Genomic DNA, 24,032 nt, shown 5'->3' with positions numbered 1-24,032 from the left:
GGTGACTTTCTAATTAACTTGACTGTCATTGCACTTCACTCTGCCCATTTTCAGGGGGAGTACGATTGGTACCTGTTACTCTGAGTGGCTGCTTTGAGGGATCATTCCTTCAGTTAACATACTGCATGGCCTTGGAGAGAGACTCTGGGCTGTCAGTTCAGATGAATTCATCAAATACTCCTTTCAGAGCTTTTGTGGGTGTCAGTGACATGATGAAGTCAAATCCACGCTGTGCAATTGCATAGTGGCAAACATGAAATGTACTGTAAAAACTCAATACAATTTAAATAAAATCTCTATATTAGGGGAAAAAATGGTAAAAGCCCTCATCCACCCAAAGGTTGGATGTTGCTATGGTGTAAAAATCAAAGTCATCTTAAAATTATTTACATTAATAAAAAATTTAAAAACTTAGAATGGAGGACTCATGCAGGCCACAGCCAAAGCACAGTCCATGCAGGTGGGGCACAGGGTTTCCCAAGAAGACAAACAGGGTGTAGTTGGAGCCTGCAGGGTGCACTGTGTGGCTTAGGAGTGTGGGGCAGAAGTGCAGGTCCTGATGGAGGAGCAGGCAGAGGAAGGACTAGGTTGCACCGAGCATCGGGGGTGTCTGGGAGAATGGTGGATTCAGGCTTGAGAAGCAGCTGCCCGGACCCAGTCTTCCTAGATGAAGCCTGATCTCGGGCAGGATCTCACAGTTGGTGGTGGAACTGGATGGGCAGGGGTGCTGGGATCAGAAACACATGGGTGTCCTAGGTGCCAAAGGCCCCTAGTCCCAGGTCATCCATAAGGAGTCTGGCTCAGGTCATCTACCAAGCAAGCCCCAATCCTCATGTATACCTCTCCACCAACTCAGAATCACAGGCATCAATCCCTCTCCCCCATGGCTCCAGTAGATGTGGGAAAAGGGCTCTGGCCAAAGGCTGTGCAGCTGAGGGACCTCACAAGGTCAGAAGGAGGGAATGAACTATGCATGTTTGGGCCACAAATCTATAGCATTCCAGAAGGCCCAAAGCACCAGGAAAACAACTAAGTGGCTTCTGGTGTAGAATCCTGGGGCCCAATCAGATTTCTGCCAAGGCCCAAGCCACAGGAACCAGAAAGCACCCAATCATTGGAGACCTCTAGGCCAGCAGATCACACACCTGCAGGCAAAGGAAACAAAAAAATTGCAGGTGGGTGGCTAGTGGTAATAATAAGTGATGCCACTCCCATTTTCATACAATGATTCCTTGACCCATGAACCCTGGCTGTGGAAGAAACAGCAGCATTCATTGGATGCTGATTCAGAGCATATACAGCCTTCTGGAGAACCTTGCCTTAGCCCTGCAAGGTTCACTTAGCTGGTGATCAATAACTAGGTCTTCAAAAGGCCATTCCATCATTTTAATAGAACAGCTGCTATAGGATGGTGGGAAGCATAGTAAGAACAGAGAATTCCATGAGTATGGGCATATTGCTGCCTTCTTTTTGCTATGAAGTGAGTTCACTAATCAGAAGCAATGCTGTATGTAATACCATGATGGTGGACAAGGTATTTTCTTTCTCCATGAATGGTAGTGTGGGCAGAAGCTTTACACCAGGGAAGATGAATTCATATCTAAAATGTCTATTCCAGTTGGAACAAAACTCTGCCCTTTCTTTGACAGCAGCAGTCCTTTGTTGCCACCAACCTGCTAATAGGTAGCTGGCTGATCACCTCAGGGAAAGGGACCACACTGGGACTCAGTCTTACTCTCTGCTGCTGGTTGATTAAGCATTCAGCAGTGGCCCTATCAGATCAGACTTGGTGAGTGGAGGTCAATGTTGCTGAGCCCATGAATAACCTCCATCCCTGCCGCCATGCCCACTTTGTTCTGAGATCACTGGGCAATGACAGGGGTGTCTAGGGAAAGATGCTGACTGGTATCCACAGAAAGGGTCATCCTATCTACTTGATTATTAAAATCTCCTCTGCTGAGGTCATCCTTTGGTGAACATTCACATGGGACACAAGTATCTTCACATTTTTTGCCCATTCAGAGAGGTCTATCCACATACCTCTTCCCAAAACTTTGTGTCACAAATTTTCCAATTATGTTCCTTCTAAGTGCTAAACCATTTAGAGAAACCATTGGACACAGCCAGTGAATCTGTATTATAACTGCATCTCTTGGCCATTTCTCCTTCTAAGCAAAGTGAGCAAACAAAGGCACTATTTGAAGTTCTGTCCACTGGGAAGATTTTTCTTCACTATTGTCCTTCAGGAATGTCCCAGAAAGGGTCTTTAGTACTACAACCATCCACTTTCAGGTGTCCTGCATATCATACAGAAAGATCTGTAAAGCAGGCCCAAGACTTCTTTTCCTTTGCCAGTTGATCAGAGAGAACTCTTCATGAAGACAGAGGTGCAGGCTGGAAGAGGAAGGCAGGGTAGCAGGAGTGGGGAACATGGCTGTTTGGCCACTTTTTCAGGTTACTTTCTTGTGCCTCAGGGTCTGCTTGATCCTGATCACATATATAGCACCTCCATTTGATGATGGAGTCCTGCTGTGTACACCCAACGTTATGGCTTCTTGGGTCAAGTCAAACCCCAGGTTCATGATTGGCAACTGAGATTGCATGGTAACTTGGGGGTTTATGGTCAAATGTTTAGTCTTTACTGAGGTCTAGTAACAGACTATTTCTCAAAAGGAGAGAAGTTATTTGCAGAATATGGCAGGACTTTACTTCAAAATCCTAAAGGCCTATCCTGTGACTCATCTATAGGGGCCTGCCAAAGGCTCCAAACAGATTCTCTATCTGCCATTAACATTTCAAGCACCACTGAATCTGCTGGATCATGTGGTCCAAGTGGCAGAGCTGTCAGCACAAGCAGCCTGGACCTATTTCCAAGCTTTTTCTTATTTTGTGTCCCATCCAAACTAGCAGTTTTTCAGGTTACTCCATAAATGGACCAGGGTAACAAACGCAGTGAGGAATAAATTGTCTCCAAAATTCCAAAACACCACGAGGTGTTGTGCCTCTTTTTTGGTTTTAAGAGGAGCCAGATGGAGCAACTTATCCTTCACCTTAGAAGGGCTATCTTGATATGCCCCACACCCTAGAAATTTCACTGAGGTAGAAGGCCCCTGAATTTTAGTTGGATTTATTTCCTACCCTCTGCCATGCAAATGTTTTACCAATAAGTCTAAACTGGCTGCTGCTTCTTTCTCACTACATCCAATCAGCTTAGTGTTATCAATGTAATGGAACAGTGATATCTTATGGAAAGGAAAGATCAAGATCCCTGCAAACTGAATTATGACAAGGGACTGGAATTGATATACCCTTGAGGTAGGACAGAGTATTAAACCTGTATTGCTGGCCTTTTTAGTTGAAAGCAACTGTTTCCTGTGATCTTTACTAAAAGGTATCAAGAAAAAGCACTTGACCTACCTGGATTTTTTTTAAATAAGCTTATTACATGGTCCAGGCTCTGCTGTTTGGCTCTTCTAGTCTAGTAGGTCCAATAAAGCCACAACTTTTTATAGCAGATCAATATGCCTGGTGGACCCATGATATGCCCCAAAAAGATTTCAAATAGAAAGAACCTTACATTTTGAAGCAAAGATTTTTGCCCTCAAAAATCAAGTACTGGTTTGAGAAAAATTCTGGTGGGCTCTAGTGGAGTCTGAATGCCTGCTCATAAAGCACCAGGCAACCCTGGAACCTGAGCTGTTCACCTAAAACCAGGCATTTTAAGCTGAACTTCAAAATGGATATGTCCAGAGGTACTCCTTCATTATACTTTTTTTAATTTTAAGTGAGACTGGAAACTAAGTCTAAAATCATAAGTAGTTTTTATTAGCAAGCTAGTCAGAGTCCCAGCCTACCTGCTTGGCCCAATTGGTTGGCCCTTCCTTAACACGTATCAATGAGCTTGTTGAGAAAAATTGAGGAAAAAAAATATCAAACTTGCTTTCAATGACTTTGTCTTCTCAAGTACTTGACTACTCAGAAAAAGAAACAGCTTTATAAAATGTTACTATTTTTTGAAGGTTTTATTCATCTTCACCAGGAGACAAATCATTATAAGATTAGCAAACTATTATCAATAGCACTTTCTCTAATAAGACATTCTACATTCTGACCTCAACACCCTACCAAAGTAATTTTTGGCCTACCATCTCAATAGGTCCAGAGGAAAAAAAAGTTACAATTACATCCTCTTTTACCCACTAGCATAAAGTTATACCTACAAAGAGTGAGGTGTATATTTTTTGTGGATAGAATGGCTGCAAATTTTATTGATGCTGAAGATTTAACACTGCTCATAAGGTAGAGTAAATGGTGGATTACTACTTCTCCTTCCACAAAAGTAATTCATTGTGGGATGGTCAAATTAGAGGATCCTTAAGTGACTCAAGCTTGATCCCACATTAAAAACAAATCAGGGGTGCCTGGGTGGCTCAGTTGGTTAAGCCACTGCCTTCGGCTCAGGTCATGATCCTGGAGTCCCTGGATCGAGTCCCACATCTGGCTCCCTGCTCAGCAGGGAGTCTGCTTCTCCCTCTGACCCTCTTCCCTCTCATGCTATCTCTCATTCTCTCTCTCAAATAAATGAATAAAATCTTTAAAAAATAAAATAAAATAAATAAATAAATAAAAACAAAAAATAAAAACAAATCAGACTGAAACAATGGAAGGGTACATTAATGAGGAAATTACAGGAAAGTAGAATTAGTATAAAGATTTTTTTTTTCCAAAGGACTTTTCCCAATGCTTGTTTGACATCCTTGTTTCTTAGAGAGTAGATTAGAGGTTTTAACATGGGTGTGACCAATATGTAAAATACTGAAGCCACTTTACGAAGTTCAGGATTGCTTGGAGGTGTGAGATACGCAAAGGAAACAGACCCATAGTGCAAACTTACCACTCCCAAATGGGAGCTGCAGGTGGAGGAGGCTTTCTTTCTCCCTTCACTGGAGGGAATCTTCAAGACTATGATCACAATGTACATAAGACACTACAGTAACAACTATTGTAGGCAAAATAATGAAGGCAGCCAAACTGAGAGATACCATCTCATTGACAGATTGGAATAGGAATTCTTCTCAATGATTTTAGACTTAGTTTCCAGTCTCACTTAAAATTAAGAATCACAGTAGAAGTGATCAATGACTCGGGAAGCACAGAAAGACACTGAGAATGTTATGCTGACTTGGAGGATGGAACTGAGCCAGCCACAAAGATAGGAACCAGCCACCAGTGGAGTGCAAAGGCGTCTTAACATGTGGACACTATAAAGAAGAGGACTGCAGATGGCGATGAAGCGGTCATAGGCCATGGCTGCCAGAAGAAAAGCCTCTGTAACCATGAAAAATGCATAAAGAAACAGCTGAGCCACACAACCTACAAAGGAGATAGCCTTTTTCTCAGACAGGAAGTTGATGATGGCTTTGGGGGCAGTAAGAGTGGAGTAGGAGAGATCAATGAAGGAAAGGTTGCCTAGAAAGAAATACATTGGTGTGTTCAGCTGGGAGTCAGTCACAGTGATTGCCATCATACTAATGTTCCCCAAAAGGACCATGCCATAGACCAGCAGGAAGAGGAGGAAGAGGAGAATGTGGAGCTCTGAACCGACGCTGCAGCCTACAAGAATGATGTCAGTTACATCTGAGTGGTTGCCTGCTCCCTTGTTGCTCATGCCAAGAATCTGCTAAGAGGTACAAGACAAGATTAAAAATTGAACTTCCTATCTATTTCCTGGTATCGTAAAATATCCTTTTTCTCTTGTGGAAGACATTGAAATTTGTGCTATCATCACCTGTATTGTGTTAGGTGCCTTTTTTTTTTTAAGATTTTATTTATTTATTTATTTGACAGAGAGAGAGATAGCGAGAGCAGGAACACAAGCAGGGGGAGTGAAGAGGGAGAAGAAGGCTTCCTGGCGAGCAGGGAGCCCGATGTGGGGCTCTATCCCAGGACCCTGGGATCATGACCTGAGCCAAAGGCAGTCGCTTAATGACTGAGCCACCCAGGCGCCCTGTTAGGTGCCCTTTTATAGAAACCAAATCTAAGGCATGTTGTGATTGCCCATCAGTACATAACATGTAAGTTACCTAATTCGTAGTTTTCTAATGTGACTCTCCAAATCCAGTGCTCTTCCCAGTATAGCACATGTGACATCTATGCATAAACCATTATTTCTTCATACCTGTGTAGCTCTTCAGTTGATTTTCATGATAAGTTTAATATACCTGAAGGTTTTAGAGATGTAAAAATACTCATTCTCATCTTCAATTTATAATTTCAAATTCATTTTATCCTTGATAATGCTTCCAATTTACAATAGAAGGATCTAATTTAATTAAAGACTGATTTAAAATTCCATGAATAGACATTAGACCTGAATAGACATTAATATTTAAATAGTCTGTGCAAGTTTAGGTTACCAAGAGATTTAATTTGGGATCCAAAATAAAACCTTGAAAAATAGAATACATCATCACCTTCTCGAAGTGGACAGCTCAGACACACTACCAGGAGGGGAAATCCATGGATTCTACATATCTCTGCACATATCTCTCAAGAAGTCAGTTTGATCTTAAATGTCTATACAAGTGAAAAAAAAGAAAAGAAAAGAAACTTCAAAACAATGTGTTGATTAAAATCTGGGGTTAGGAAAGAAAAATATCAATTTTGAAAAGTAATTTTATGATGTCTCCATTTAGAGAGAGATCCATATGCCTATTAAAATTTTCTAAACAATTATTTTGGATCTGTCACACAGGTAAATATTCTGAATTGTTTGTCCTATGACTTTGGAAATTCTCTGTTTTCTCCAATACAGTGACACAGCTATTTCTGTATTTCAGATTTTAAAATCAATTGTGATTTAACCACCCAACAGAGGGGAGAGCTTGTGTGGCTTATCAAAAGCACCAAATGACCTAAGAAATATTCATTTTTGATTTGGCACATATGGCAGAATCACCATATTCTGCTCTCATCCTCCCTCAGGCATGTGACTGTCTGTCTTCTCCATCCTCTGCCCTCGTCCCTCAGCTCCTACTGCTCTCAGCCCATCCTCCTCCTCCTCACCACATATTAACTTTTCTAAAAATGTTAGCAACTTAGTGCACAAGAGGAGAAACTGGCAACAGTTCAGTAGTAGGATCCTTAGATCTCTTCTTTACCTACTGCTCCCATGGCAAATTGAAATCTCCTGAAATAATCCTAATTAAATTTATTTTTGAGAAAAGCACTAAGTTCCCATGTTAACTTTTACAAGGGTGTTTACACTTAAATATTGTAAAACTAAATTTAAAGGAATAAAGATTTAACAAGGGAATTTCAGGCATCAGACATCAGATATTAACTGGGCAATGGAAGAGCAAAAAGACAGATTTTAGAGAAAGGAAGAAGGCTTCCAATTCTTCCTTCCTTCCAATGCTACCAAATTCACATCATACAACTAGATATCTAGCAGTATTTTAGCAGAAAATTTTCTTTGTTTTATTTATGGTTCCCATTGTTATTAACCAAATTATATTGTATGAAACTGTATCAGCCAGTATGCAGTGACAGGAAATCATTGTTTTGAGATCGTTATCATTTTTTTGAGAATAATGTGTATTCATTCAATCATTCATTAAGCCACTGAACACTATGAGCCACCTACTATACACCAGCCAAAATATGGGAATACACAAGTATCAGAAAGGAGTTTCTTCTCAAAGTACAAATGCATTGCATTTTCTTCTTTGCCTACCTTTTCATTATGAAATAACCAGTAGGTTGTGATTTGCCCTTCAGGAAAGGAGACATATTTATTTTGAGGTGCACACTAATTTCTTTTTATAATTTGTAACAAGTAAATTTTGCCAAAAATAGAATAAGTTTTATTTATGAAGGCACACAGACATACTCATGAATGACTAATTATTTGACTGAAATAAACATAAGTTTATCTCATCACTTACATGAATATTCTTTTCTTTACTTTTCTTGAGCAATTCTTTAATGGTAGATACAAGGATACAAAAGTTACTGTGTTTAATTCTAAAAATGCAAAAAAGTTTATGAAACTACATAATAGAAATGAAAGACAATGTCAAAATTAAACATTTTTTTAATTAAAATTTCTCACAAAATGTAAAAATCTTCTTTTGGAATACATCGTTTTACTCTGTTTTATGCTCTGCTCATAGATTAATAATACCCCATTCTTCAGTTAAGAGTATTTTCTTATCTCCTTAGTAGTGTTTCTGTCTGAAAACCCCCTGCAATTTTGTACCTTGGTAGAGACAAGAGGATGAAAGAGGTGATCTGGTGAGGCTTCTTCCAACCCAATGAATGTTTCTTTATAGAAACTGAAGCAAAAATGCAACTCAGCCTGTAGAGTCTCCCTGCATGAGCAAGTCTCTCCTGCACCAGGGTATCTCACAGGCCTTGGACTGAGGGAGATGACAGCAAATGGGAATTTAAGCAAGGCAAAGATGAACTCACCAGTGAATAGTGGAGTCCCTGATGGCCTGGGGAAATGTAGCAGAGGGGTCCTGGTGCCCTTAGTTAGCTCTACGGAAACAATTTCCAGTTATTATAGCATGGATTGGGTAGAAAGGGCTCCTCCGAGAGAGGCTAAAATTAAGTCAATTATGGGATGATAACAATAGCAGGCTCCGCATCCATCCCATGAGGACCACATAGAAGAGATAAACAGAACAAATTATATTTACTCTTATTTCTCACCTTGAACCATCTCTGGGTCTTTAGAAAAACTTGTTTTAAGGTTGAGATAATATATTTTACATAATTTCCATTCCCCAGCTTAATTTCTGCCTTCCACAGTCACACTGAATTTACTACTGATGCTTTTACATGACAACTCATAGTCTTGTATTGTCTAGGTTCATTGTCCCTATTTTCTTATTGTATCTTACTCTCTGCTAGATGATTTTTATTTTGCATATTATACCATAAATTATATTACAGACAATGTTACCAGTGTATTCATAATTAAAATTAGTAAGGATAAGTCTACTAGTAAGTATGACTATTTGAGTATAAATGACAATTATCTCAAGGCCTGTTGCCTCTGGTGGAATAAAACTTGGGTCTAGCTAGATTACAGGTTTGTGGATCCAGATATAAGAATGTACCCATTTCAATGAAATACAAGAAGTAATGAAAAAGTAATGAGCTTTAAGGAAATAAACATGTAGAACGGTACCCATTCTTAGTATGCCTTATAATGAATTTTGGTTATCAAATACAGAAGATAATGCACAAGATAAAATGTTTAAATAAAATTTTCTTTAGCATATTTATCAGCTAGGAAACACAAACTTTAGTGTCATATAACCTCAAGTGACTGGCATTATCAACTAGGCAATTCTGTTGATCCTGGCTATGCAGTCTTGACTGCTGACTCCCTGAGGATGGCCTTAGCTGGGAAGACTGAGGCAGATTGTCTCTTCTCTGTATGTGTCCTGTCTTCCAGCAGGCAACCCTGCACATGTCTTACAGTAATGGTTGAGAGAGAAAAGTGAAAGCAGCAGTGCACCAGCACTTTTCAGTGTAATAATCCCATTGGCCAAAGTGAGTGACATGGCTGAATCAAGGCAAGAGGCCTGAGTAGGAGAGCACACAACTGCCTAGCACGGAGTATGTCAAAGGGAGGGGTGAAGAATTGGGATCATTTCAACATAGGGCTATGTCCTGTTTGATTAGTTCCTTAAAGATTTTGGATACTAGCCCTTTATCTGATATGTCATTTGCAAATATTTTCCCCCATTCTGTCGGTGGTCTTTTGGTTTTGTGGACTGTTTCTTTTCCTGTGCAAAAGCTTTTTCTCTTGATGAAATCCCAATAGTTTATTTTTGCCCTTGCTTCCCTTAACTTTGACGATGTTTCTAGGAAGATGTTGCTGCGGCTGAGGTCGAAGAGGTTGCTACCTGTGTTCTCCTTTAGGATTCGGATGGACTCCTGTCTCACGTTTAGGTCTTTCAGCCATTTGGAGTCTATTTTTGTGTGTGGTGTAAGGAAATGGTCCAGTTTCATTCTTCTGCATGTGGCTGTCCAATTTTCCCAACACCATTTGTTGAAGAGACTGTCTTTTTTCCATTGGACATTCTTTCCTGCTTTGTGAAAGACAAGTTGACCATACAGTTGAGGGTCCATTTCTGGGCTCTCGATTCTGTTCCATTGATCTATGTGTCTGTTTTTGTGCCAGTACCATACCGTCTTGATGATCACAGCTTTGTAATAGAGCTCGAAGTCTGGAATTGTGATGCCGCCAGCTTTGCTTTTCTTTTTCAATATTCCTCTGGCTATTCGGGGTCTCTTCTGGTTCCATACAAATTTTAGGATTATTTGTTCCATTTCTTTGAAAAAAGTGGATGAAATTTTGATGGGGATTGCATTGAATGTGTAGATTGCTCTAGGTAGCATTGACATATTCACAATATTGGTTCTCCCAATCCATGAGCATGGAACATTTTTCCATTTCTTTGTGTCTTCCTCAATTTCTTTCATGAGTATTTTATAGTTTTCTGAGTACAGATCCTTGCCTCTTTGGTTAAATTTATTCCTAGGTATCTTATGGTTTTGGGTGCAATTGTAAATGGGATCGACTCCTTGATTTATCTCTCTTCTGTCTTGTTGTTGGTTTATAGGAATGCCACTGATTTCTGTGCATTGATTTTATATCCTGCCACTTGACTGAATTCCTGTATGAGTTCTAGCAGTTTTGGGGTGGAGTCTTTTGGGTTTTCCACATACAGTATCATATCAACTGCAAAGGGTAAGAGTTTGACTTCCTCTTTGTCGATTTGGATGCCTTTTATTTCTTTTTGTTGTCTGATTGCTGTGGCTAGGACTTCTAATACTATGTTGAATAGCAGTGGTGAGAGTGGACATCCCTGCCGTGTTCCTGACCTTAGTGGGAAAGCTCTCAGCCTTTCCGCATTGAGAATGATATTCGCTGTAGGTTTTTCATAGATGGCTTTTATGATATTGAGGTATGTACCCTCTATCCCTATACTCTGAAGAGTTTTGATCAAGAAAGGATGCTGTACTTTGTCATATGCTTTTTCTGCATCTATTGAGAGGATCATACGATTCTTGTTCTTTCTTTTGTTAATGTATTCTATCACATTGATTGATTTGTGGATGTTGAACCATCCTTGCAGCCCAGGGATAAATCCCACTTGGTCGTGGTGAATAATCCTTTTAATGTACTGTTGGATCCTATTGGCTAGTATTTTGGTGAGAATTTTTGCATCCATGTTCATCAAGGATATTGGTCTGTAATTCTCCTTTTTCATGGGGTCTTTGTCTGGTTTTGGGATCAAGGTAATGGTGGCCTCATAAAATGAGTTTGGAAGTTTTCCTTCCATTTCTATTTTTTGGAACAGTTTCAGGAGAATAGGTATTAATTCTTCTTTAAATGTCTGATAGAATTCCCCTGGGAAGCCATCTGGCCAGTGGGCTTTTGTTTGTTGGGAGATTTTTAATGGCTGCTTCAATTTCCTTAGTAGCTATAGGTCTGTTCAGGTTTTCTATTTCTTCCTGGTTCAATTTTGGTAGTTGATACATCTCTAGGAATGCACCCATTTCTTCCAGGTTATCTAATTTGCTGGCATAGAACTCTATGCTCATAATATGTTCTTATAATTGTTTGTATTTCTTTGGTGTTGGTTGTGATCTCTCCTCTTTCATTCATGATTTTGTTGATTTGGGTCATTTCTCTTTTCTTTTTGATAAGTCTGGCCAGGGGTTTATCAATCTTGTTAATTCTTTCAAAGAACCAGCTCCTAGTTTGTTGATCTGTTCTACTGTTCTTTTGGTTTCTAGTTCATTGATTTCTGCTCTGATCTTTATGATTTCTCTTCTCCTGCTGGTTTAGGCTTTATTTGCTGTTCTTTCTCCAGCTCCTTCAGGTGTAGGGTTAGGTTGTGTATTTGAGACCTTTCTTGTTTCTTGAGAAAGGCTTGTATTGCTATATACTTTCCTCTCAGGACTGCCTTTGCTGCATCCCAAAGATTTTGAACAGTTGTGTTTTCATTTTCCTTGGTTTCCATGAATTTTTTAAATTCTTCTTTAATTTCCTGGTTGACCCATTCCTTCTTTAGTAGGTTGCTCTTTAGCCTCCATGTATTTGAGTTCTTTCCGACTTTCCTCTCATGATTGAGTTCTAGTTTCAAAGCATTGTGGTCTGAAAATATGCAGGGAATGATTCCAATCTTTTGGTACCGGTTGAGACCTGATTAGTGACCTAGGATGTGATCTCTTCTGGAGAATGTTCCATGGGCACTAGAGAAGAATGTGTATTCCGTTGCTTTGGGATGGAATGTTCTGAATATGTCTGTGAAGTCCATTTGGTCCAGTGTGTCATTTAAAGTCTTTATTTCCTTGTTGATCTTTTGCTTAGATGATCTGTCCATTTTGGTCAGGGGGGTGTTAAAGTCCCCCACTATTATTGTATTGTTGTCAATGTGTTTCTTTGCTTTTGTTATTAATTGCCTTATATAATTGGCTGCTCCCGTGTTAGGGGCATAGATATTTACAATTGTTAGATCTTCTTGTTGGATAGACCCCTTAAGTAGGATAGAGTGTCCTTCCTCATCTCTTATTACAGTCTTTGTTTTAAAATCTAATTTGTCTGATATAAGGATTGCCACCCCAGCTTTCTTTTGGTGTCCATTAGCATGGTAAATGGTTTTCCACCCCCTCACTTTCAATCTGGGGGTGTCTTTGGGTCTAAAATGAGTCCCTTGCATACAGCATATTGATGGGTCTTGTTTTTTAATCCAGTCTGATAGCCTGTGTCTTTTGATTGGGGCATTGAGCCCATTTACATTCAGGGTAACTATTGAAAGGTATGAATTTAGTGCCATTGTATTGCCTGTAAGTTGACTGTTACTGTATATTGTCTGTGTTCCTTTCTGATCTATGCTGCTTTTAGGCTCTCTCTTTGCTTAGAAGACCCCTTTCAGTATTTCTTGTAGGGCTGATTTCGTGTTGCAAATTCCTTTAGTTTTTGTTTGTCCTGGAAGCTTTGGATCTCTCCTTCTATTTTCAATGACAGCCTAGCTGGACATAGTATTCTTGGCTGCATATTTTTCTCGTTTAGTGCTCTGAGTATATCATGCCAGTCCTTTCTGGCCTGCCAGGTCTCTGTGGATAGGTCTGTTGCCAATCTAATGTTTCTACCATTGTAGGTTACATATCTTTTCTCCCGAGCTGCTTTCAGGATTTTCTCTTTGTCTCTGAGACTCGTAAGTTTTACTATTAGATGTCGGGGTGTTGACCTATTTTTATTGATTTTGAGAGGGGTTCTCTGTGCCTCCTGGATTTTGATGCCTGTTTCCTTCCTCACATTAGGGAAGTTCTCTGCTATTATTTGCTCCAATATACCTTCTGCCCCTCTCTCTCTTTCCTCTTCTTCTGGAATCCCAATTATTCTAATGTTGTTTCATCTTATCATATCGCTTATCTCTCGAATTCTGCCCTCGTGATCCTGTAGTTGTTTATCTCTCTTTTTCTCAGCCTCTTTATTTTCCGTCATTTGGTCTTCTATATCGCTGATTCTCTCTTCTGCCTCATTTATCCTAGCAGTGAGTGCCCCCATTTTTTATTGCACCTCATCAATAGCCTTTTTGATTTCGACTTGGTTAGATTTTAGTTCTTTTATTTCTCCAGAAAGGGTTTCTCTAATAACTTCCACGCTTTTTTCAAGCCCAGCTAATATCTTTAAAGTCATGATTCTGAACTCTAGGTCCGACATCGTACTAATGTCCGTATTGAGTAGGTCCCTGGCTGATGGTACTACCTCTTGTTCTTTTTGCTGAGGTGATTTCTTTCATCTTGTCATTTTGTCCAGAGGAGAATAGATGAATGAGAGAACAAAATGCTAACAGGTTAACAACGTCCCCAGCAAATATACTGTATACAAATCAGAAAAGACCTGAAACCAGGGGAAAAGAAAGGGAAGGAAAGAAAAAAAAAGATAAAAACAAAAACAGAACAATACAAAAAAAGCAGAATATGATCAAACATGATCAGGCTAGTGCATAGATCAGTGCCACACACTAGATTTTGGGCGTATTTTGGTCTGTTGGAAAAAAGTGCCTCCTAAAATTTTAAAGGAAGAAAGACATATATGTACAAAATAAGGGTTGATACAATGAAGGGATGGAAGATGACTATAGAGATGAAAATTATAAAAGATTTTATAAAAGGAATTGATAAGATAAGTTGTTTGAAAAAAGAAAGAAGATTTAAAAAAAAAAGAAAAAAGGGAGAGAATGTGATCAGGCAGGAGACTAGAACAAAGCCATACACTAGTGATTTAGGGTATATTTTGATCTGTTAGAAGAAACTGTATCTCAAAATTTTAAAGAGAGAACAACTTATATATATGCGAAAAATAAGGGTAACTACTATGAAGGGATAAAATATGACTCTAAAAATGAAAAATAAAAAATGTTTTTTTTTTAAAGGGATTGATAAGATGTTGGTTGAAAAAGGGAAAAAGAAAAATTAAAAAAAAGCAGTTAAAAAAATTAACTTTGATGAACTAATGAATCATGGTAAAAAAAAAAAAAAGCCATGAATTCTATGTGCAGTGTTCCCCTAGCGCTGGAGTTCTCCCGTTCTCCTTGATCGGTAAACTTGGTCTTGGCTTGCTGGCTGTTTGTGCTGATCCTCTGGGGGAGGGGTCTGTTGCCGTGGTTTCCAAGTGTCTTTGCCGGAGGCTTAATTGCCCCGCCCTTGTCGGTCTGGGCTAAGCAAGCTGCTCGGGTTTGCTCTCAGGAGCTTTTGTTCCCTGCAAGCTCTCTGTACAGCTTTGGAGGACCAGGGTGAAAATGGTGGCCTCCCAATCTCCGCCCAGAGGAGCTGAGAACTAGGGGCCCCGCTCCTCAGTGCGCCCCCAGAGAAAAGCAGTCACTCCCATCTCCCTGGTCTCCGGCCACACTCCGTGCTCACCCGGCCTGTGACCGAGCGTTTGTATCTCTGGCACCCGACCCTATGTGAAGTCTCCAAACCCAGCAGATCCCTGCGGTGCGCTCCTGCGCCGCTCCTCCCGGGGAAGAAATGGGAGTCTCCCCAGCTCTGCCGCTTGTTGGGTCCCTGCTGGAGGAGCAGTGGCCTGACTGGGCCGCGGATCACAGTTTATGGCAACCCCGAGCTGAGAGCCCGCGCCTCGGCTCTGTCTCTGCAGCCGGCTTCCCTGCTCCGATACCTAGGAGCTCTGCCGCACTCAGGCACCCCCCCCCGTTCTTTCTGTGACCCCAAAGGTCCTGAGACCACACTGTCCCAGGAGGATTCCACCCCACGCTTAGCCACTGGAGCGACGTCCCTCAGCGGAGCCGACTTCTAAAAGTTCCGATTTTGTGCTCCGCGGCTCTAGCACTTGCCAGAAGCGGCTGACGGAGGCCCCCTCCCCCGCCGTCTATCCTCCCGAATATCGCCTCGGATTCACTTCTCCGCACGCCCTACCTTCCAGTAAGTGGTCGCTTCTCTGTTCAGAGAGTTTTTGCTCCTCTCCTCTTCGATCTCCTGTTGAGTTCGTAGGTGTTCAGAATGGTTTGATCCCTATTCAGCTGAATTCCTGGGACCAGACGAAATCTAGGTCTCCTACTCCTCCATCATGTTGCTCCGCCCCCCCCCATTGGTCCTTTTTGAAAGGCTTTACCACAGGTCCCTGGCATTCACTCCCTGTTAAAGTGAGGAAAACTTCTCAAACTTCCAAGTGATTATCTGTTGGCTATTTTGAGCTTTTCTTTCTTGTGTCTATTAGAAATTCCATTTCTGCATTTGTTTTTTCCCACACAGAGGGCAATAATATCCTTTGAGGTTATTGGTGGTTTTTTCCCACCTTCTTATACTTCAAGAATGATAGTCATACCTTGTCATCTAAATTTATTATAAAATTGTAATGAGATTGGGTTTTGCTTGCAAGATGCTCTGCTTTCATGTGTATATTTGGGAAGTCGACCATCTTGCTATTGTTTCTCTACTTGACCCATCTGTCTTTTGTTCCATATTTTTTTCTTCTTTATTATGGATTGAGTATTTTTATTATTCAATTTGTCCCCTTTGTTTACTTATCAGCTATAACTTTCTGTTTTGTTATGTTAGTGGTTGCTTTCAAATTTACAGTATACATTGTAAACTTAACAAAGTCTATCTTCAAGCAATACTATACCATTCCATGCATATTAAAACAATTTTCTATAATCTACTTTTATCTGTCTCCTCCTAGTCACACATTTTTCTCATACATGTTACAAATTTGGCCATACATTATAATCTTTTTATTTAAACAATTATTTTAAAAGATATTTAAATAATAAGAAAATTATTACATATTTACCCATGTAATTTCTATTACCTGTGAGCTTTTATCCTTTTGTAAAGGTCCATATTTCTCTCTGGTATCATTAATCCTTCTGCCAAAAGGATTTCCTTTAACACATCTTATAGCGTGGATCTGTTGGTGACAGTCTTTCGGCAGCCACATGTTTGTAAATGTCTTTACTTCACCTTCATTTTTTGAAATATGTTTTCATTGGACGTAGAATTTTAGGTTGGGAGTTTTTCCATTTGGCACTTTAAAAGGACTTTTCTCCAGTTTTCTCACTTGCATTTCTTCCTATAAAAAATCCACCGTCATTCTTATGTTTGTGCCTCCATTTGTAATGTGGGGGTTTTTCTTTCTGCTTTTAAGATTTTCTCACTATCACTGGTAGTGAACAATAATGTTCATGTTATGTCTCAGTATAATTTCTTCATTTTTCTTATGCTTGGAGTTTGTTGGAAATCTTAGATGTGTGAGTTTCGAGTTTTCACCAAATTTGTATAATTCTTTAAGACTTTATTTCTTGGGGTGCTGGGTGGCTCAGTCGTAAGCGTCTGCCTTCAGCTCAGGTCATGATCCCAAGGTCCTGGGATCGAGCCCCACATCGGGCTCCCTGCTTAGCGGGAAGCCTGCTTCTCCCTCTCCCACTCCCCCTGCTTGTGTTACCTCTCTTGCTGTGTCTCTGTCAAATAAATAAATAAAATCTTTAAAAAAAAAGACTTTATTTCTTAAATCTCGTTCTTGCCCCTCCTCTTTCCTCAGGGACTCAAATTACACATATCTTAAGCACTTAAATCTCTCCTACATATTAGTGATGACCTTTTCATTTTAAAAATTATTTTCTTTTTATGCATAGCTTCTACCACTATGTTTTTAAATTCACTAATCTTTTCTTCTAACATGTATAATATGCTGTTAATCTCGTCCAGTGTATTTTTCATCATAGACATTGTAGTTCTTATCTTTAGAAGTTTGATTTGGGTCTTTTAAAAACCTTCCATGTTCCTCCATAACTTTTAGAACATATAGAATTCAGTTATAATTGCAATGTCCTCATCTACTAATTGCAACATCTATCTTAGTTCTGGATAACTTTCCATTGATTGATTATTCTCATTATGGGTCATGCTTCCTGCTTCTTTATATATCTCATAATTTCTTACTTGATGCTGGATATTTTTGTATTACTATAAATAATCTTGAGCTTTTACCTGAGATGTATTTAGGTTGGGTCTTACTTTTATGATTTGAATCAAAGCCATGTTCAGTCTAGGGCTAATTATTCTCCACTATTGAACGAAGACCTTCCTAAGTATTCTATGTGATGTCCCATTAACTGTGAGGTCTAATGAGAACAGACACTATGCCAGCACTGTTTAAGATTGAGTACTGTTTCTGTAAATCCTTTTGGATATTTTTTTCCACCTGCATATGCTAATCAGTATTCTGCTGATTACTCTGCAGGTATCTGGGGAATCTCTCTTTGTGCTGTTCTCATCTTTCTAGTACTGTGTCTTACAAACTCTGCCCTTGGTTTATCTAACTCTCAGCTCTATCTTTAATTCAGTGAATCCACCAGCTCTGCCTCAGTTTCTTCTTCCTGCACCATGAGCTAAAGCTCTCTCAAGCCATTAAACTGGGGCAATCTTGTAAAATTAGCCTTGTTTGTCTCAGGGATCACTTTGCTGCCTTACACATTAAAAAGTATTGTTTCGAAGATTTTGTCTGAGTAGTTTGGCTGTTTCAAGTGAGAGGCTCTTGTTACTTTATCTTGACTCGAAGCTGAAGTTAATGGATTTTTAAATATCAGAAAAAAAACCCACCTCTTTTCATTTTTTCAATTGGGGATTATTATATATATCAAATGGGCCCTAAAGAAATCTTAGCTGAAGAACTCACTACTGAAGAAAAAAAATTATATAATATTATGGCCCACAAATTAGAGCATTGTTTATGAAGTTTAACAGAAATAATCCACACTGCATTCACAATGAAGGTATCCCTAACAAACAAGCCAAGAGCTTTCCCATTGGGATTTATTACACTCAAGTTATGTGGAGTTAGTAATTATTTTTTAATTACATTTGAATTAATTAATTCTGAAGTAATTTTTTAAATCCTTTTGTCTTGCTTCCATGTAAACATATCCAGGTTTGGTGATTTTTTTTTTTTTTGTCACTACCAATGTTGTTATTTTATATTAACTTTCAGTGTAAAACCTGTAACTAAAAAAGAGAACCACAGTTATCCAACCATGAGATATGCAGGGCGTTTTAGTCTGTCAATATATTGTTCACATAAGCCATTGGAAATAATCTCTTAATATGTTAGCATTAAATTATTTTGGAATGAAAAAAGGCATAATCAAACACTTTACTATGTCAGCATTTTTAAACATTTAATTTAGGTATGAATAGAACAGGTTCCGGAACAGCTAGAGTGAACATAAGAAAGAGGAAGAAAAATAAATTAATTCATCCATATAAAAAATAGTGAGCAAAAAAGGGCTATTAAATAATCTGTCTAATAGGACTCAATATCTGATGTCCAGTATATTGTCATTTAGCAATTACTAAGTCAAAATTACCTTCTTTGACCTTAACTATTAACCCTAGAAAATATCCCTTGGTAAATAATCCCCCTATGGAAATTACAACTGCATGAAGATTTTATTACACTGTCACTGATTCTGTCACTTAGACCTCAAAAATACATATGTTATCAGATGCAGAAAATAAACAGAATTCAGAAGGAGGATGTGAAGTTAAGGAATATCATAACCATCTTAATAGAAAGTCCTATCAAAATGAGAAAAGGAGGTTTTCATTTTTTTAATTTTATAAGTTCATAAATAATTAGCCTGGGAATTAATTAAAATTAAAACAGTTAGCCCACCCTGGTTCTGCCAAAACTAATTGGCACACCACTCTTGGTTCCCCACTTGCCAGCTATTCTTACCTTCTTCCTTTTTTTTTTTTCAATTATTGGATAGCCACTTGTACTTTATGGGGCCTTCCATAACACAGCTAGCCTTCCAGAGGTGATTTCATGAAATAAAAATTTTATTATTTCAAAGCAATTGTGATCATTCATAATTTCATTTGGCAGTGATTAGTTTATCCTGAGCATATGATACAACTCTGTCCAATAAAACATAAAAAGGAAATTTACAATATTGTTGGAAAAGTTTTTCTCAGTTTCATGGAGGGGTGTATGTCATACTGACTATTACGCAGAAAATTAACAGTTAAAGGAAAAAACATTAAACATTTATCCTGTCTTTCTGATATTTCAGAAATATTTCTATTTCAGAAAAAACAAACTATCCTATCAAAAAAATGACAGCTAATAAATGTAGAGGACATTAAGGAAATAACAGGAATCATCAATGCATGCTAAAGCCATTAGCTGAAAGAATGAAATAGAACTAAGTATTCACATGGTATCAAAGAATCATACATAAATTATTTGCTGTTGTAAATGGGAAAAAAAAAACTCCACATAATTTCACATTGGCAAGATCAGCTGAAATCACCTTTATTCAATGGTAAAATTTTGCCAACTTAACATGATATATCTGTAATAGGGTATAACAAGAATATATCTCTGAAGTATTCTTGCCAAAAAGGTTTAAACTGAATTGAGCCTTTAGATCTAAATTCTAGTTTGCAAGAAATACAAAAAGCAGAAGAAAAGGTAACAATCACCCCAGTGAAACAATAAGACAAATCCACATAGGTCATTTTACACAAAAATGAGCCTGGCCTCTACAACAAATCAGTATCATGGAAAAAAGTTCAACTGTTCTTTGATTTTTAAAAAACTGACATACAACCAAATACAAGGAGTGTTCCTTGACTTACTCTTGGTTTTAACAAGCCACTCATAATTACATATTTTAGGAAATCGGGGATTTTTATTATAAGAAGAATGTTAAGTGGCATAATGAATTATTAGTAATCTGTTTAGGTATAAAAGGAATTGAAATATTAACTATCAAACTAGCATGGTGAGTATATAGATGTGGATTTTACTATTTTTCTGTCTATTTTATTTTTGTCTGCGTATTTGGAAATTTTTATTTTAAAGAACCTGTTTTTGAAAGGCCTACAAGATAGAGAATTAACAATTTCTTCTTTTAGAAAAAATAATAAATTAATACCTGGAACTACTGCAGCCATCATGTGACCATAAATGGCATTGCCCACCTGCTGAGGATGGCAGAACAGAAAGTAGGGAGAAACCTGTGTCCCTGATGTGGTCCTTGAGCCACTGAACCCACCTTAGAATCAAGGTATCTCCAGCAACCTCATTATATGAAATAATAGACCCCTGAAGTTTTCAGCTGCTTTCAGTGAGTCTTTAGTTACTTGCTGCTGAATGCTTCATATTTGACTCAGCACATATGACTGGAAAGAAAGATGGGAAAGAATGATTTGAGCATGTAACCTTTCTTGTTAAAGATTGTATTTATTGGGACACCTGGGTGGCTCGGTCATTAAGCGTCTGCCTTCGGCTCAGGTCATGATCCCGGGGTCCTGGGATCGAGTCCCGCATCGGGCTCCTTGCTCGGTGAGGAGCCTGCTTCTCCCTCTCCCTCTACTGCTCCCCCTGCTTGTGTTCTCTCTCTCTGACAAATAAATAAAAATATTAAAAAAAAAAAGATTGTATTTATTAATTTGAGGGAGAGAGACAGGGAGAGCATGAGCGGAGGGAGGAGGGGCAGAGAGAGAGAGAGAAGCAGACTCACTGCGGAACAGGGAGCCTGACATGGAGCTCGATCCCAGGACCTCAAGATCACGATCTGAGCTGGACACTTAACCGACTGAACCACCCAGGTGCCTCTTGAGCATGTAATCTAATAAAAATGAGGCTGCTTAGAAATAACTGAAGCACTAACAACCCAAAATTGGAATCAATCAATGAGGTTTCCAAATGGGTATACTCTACTCCTCATAAGGGAGAGTAGCATTAAATTGGGGGAAATCCATATAAGACCTGAAATTCACACACACACACACACACACACACACACACATCTTAAAGCTCAAGCCTACTCAAAATGCTATCCTGTTTTTCTTTAAAAAAAAATTTTTTTTTTTTTAAAGGAATAGGATAGTCAGTTCTTAGCTTGTGGACATGGAGTGTTGATCTGGAATTCCAAACAAGTGGAGTTGCCTGTTGAGGGCTCTGTTTTCTAAATTCATCAAAGCAAGCCTGCAGACATCTCTTTTCTCTTTTCTACTGGCTGAACCATAGCCAAATTGTTCTTAGTTTAAAAAAAAAAGAACGCTGTGGAGATATTTGCACATTAAAAGGATCTTCTTAAAGCCCAGCCAGAAAGAAAGAAGAATTTGATTATTACTTTGGAAATCTTTAGCCATGAATTCCTTTACTTAGTAAATGCACTTTCAAAGTCAGAATAAGGTTTCTATCTTTAAGGCTATACTTAAAGGTGAATAAATTTGACTACATTTAAATCTTTTAAAAATCTGTACGACAAAATAGACCATAAACAATATTTAAAATATAACCCACAGGCTGAGAGAAAATGTACGCAGTGACAACAATCATCAAAGAATTAATATCTAAAATACATCATTACCTCAAATAAATTTATAAGAAAAAAACAACTAAATGGATAGTAGGTTAAGGGTAGTAGGCAATTCATATAAGAGGAAACTTAAAAATTTAAATTGCACCCAATACCACTAATAATCAGGTAGGTATTAAAATCCTTACTTTTTCACACTCATCAAACTGGCAAATGAGAATCAAGAAAAATGGAAGTTCCTATAATTGAAGTGTAAATTGGCACAACCTACTTGGAGAGCCATTGGTGAAGACAAGAAAATAGAAAATGTATATATTGCATGACCCAGAAATTTCACTCCTTGGCATAGACCCCAAATAAGCTCTCAGGCATGTGCACAACAGACATATATATGAACATATTTCCATTTTTAATAAAAAAAATGAAAACAAAATTCTAATCAGTATGATATTGGATAAGTGATATATTGATCTATGTTACAGTTTTTTAATGAATAAATATATATACACATATACATCTATTTATGTATATTAGGATGTGTACATCTTGCAAATGTAATGATGAATGATGAAAAGAAGTTAAATAGTATCTATGGAAGTTAAATAGTATCTAATGAAGAAAAGAAGTTAAAAAGTATCTATTTCATAAATGGTTAATCATGCTAAGTGTATGATGTATTATCTATGGATCTAAACATAAATAGCAGAAGTAAAAACCTATGCCTGAAAGAGAGGATAAAATGACAGAGGTATAAGATTTTTAGTGATGTAAGTATCAATTTCTTGTTTAATTTTAAAAACAGAGAGCTCTGGAGCAAATATAGACCAAGTGAAATCTGCTAAATTGAGGTGGTTCATAGGTGCCACATATGACACTATTTTCAGTACTTTCCACAGTGTAGAAGCATTTTAGTTTGATTGTTTAGATTGTTTTAGCAAAAACTATTGAGTATGGGCTTAGTCTTTGTCTTGACTCCCTGGTCATCGAATGTCATGTGAAACTCACTTTTTGCCCTCTCAAGAGCTCCTATTCCACATGTGATACCACGCAGAATCAGATGTCACACAAGTGACATCAGCCAATCCCAAATTTTGCCTGCTGACTAATCTCACAATCTAGCTTACCTCTTACTTTTCCTTTGCGTTACAGTTTGGAGGAGTAATTTCACCACATTCCTGGACAAACCATTAAGTGGACAGCAGCCCTTCAAAAACTTCAAAAACCTCCCCACACAAATCAACCAACTGTTCTTAACTGAAAACAGTCAATTTTGCTCAAAATGCAAGGCTTTTTAAGACATGGTGACTTTATACAGAGCAAAACACTGGCAAGTGTCTTTTCCTCTGAATGGGGCCACTGGGGCTCCAAGGACCAAGACCCAGACTTGAAAGGGGCAGCTATACTGTTCTTTCTTTTCCAGAGCCCTACTTCAGCTTTATTTGACATTGAAGAAGAAAGATATAAAACTGGTATGAGTAAATATATTTCCAAATTTAGTACCTATATTTCTAAAGCGATATTTCCACTGTCCCTAAATAAGTGCCCTACACATAAAAGGCACTCAATACATGTTAATTCTGTTCATTATTATTTTAATTTTATTTTATTTAAATTCAATTAATTAACATATAGTGTATCATTAGTTTCAGTGGCAGAGTTCAGTTATTCATCAGTTGCATATAACACCCAGTGCTCATTACATCATGTCCCTTCCTTAATGCCCATCACCCAGTTACCCCATCCCACCACCCACCACCCACCTCCCCTCCAGTGTTCATTATTCTTTATACAGTAAGTATTGATAGACTGCTTCCTAGCAGTAAGGTGTTGTGCTAGAGAAACTCTCTGTATAATGGAATATGCGTAAGTGGTATTGAACAATATGTTTTCTAAAAACTAGTCAGGAAAAATGGCTATGTATGTGATATAAACAGTTTGCTTTCACTGTTTAAGAAGTAACTGGCTCTAAGATGCTGCAAGATGGTGGAGGAGTAGGAGATCTAAATTTCGTCTGGTACCAGGAATTCAACTAGATAGGGATCCAACCATTCTGAACACCTACAAACTCAGCAGGAGATCAAAGAAAAGAACTCTCCACCACTTTCTGGAAGGTAGGACGTGTGGAGAAGTGAATCCGAGGCTATGTTC

The 24,032-nt window shown here is 38.4% G+C and overlaps 1 pseudogene; it reads right to left on the bottom strand.

The window, feature by feature from the left end:
- Positions 1-1,124: 1,124 nt before the first annotated feature.
- Positions 1,125-5,668, bottom strand: LOC114225729 (olfactory receptor 9K2-like; annotated as a pseudogene).
- Between the last annotated feature and the right edge of the window lie 18,364 nt (positions 5,669-24,032).

Source organism: Eumetopias jubatus, unplaced genomic scaffold (assembly GCF_037043125.1).
Source record: "Eumetopias jubatus isolate StellerSeaLion01/CBP00866 unplaced genomic scaffold, mEumJub1_p1.0 scaffold_8, whole genome shotgun sequence".
NCBI lineage: Eukaryota > Metazoa > Chordata > Mammalia > Carnivora > Otariidae > Eumetopias > Eumetopias jubatus.
This window is presented reverse-complemented; position numbering and strand designations above follow the sequence as displayed.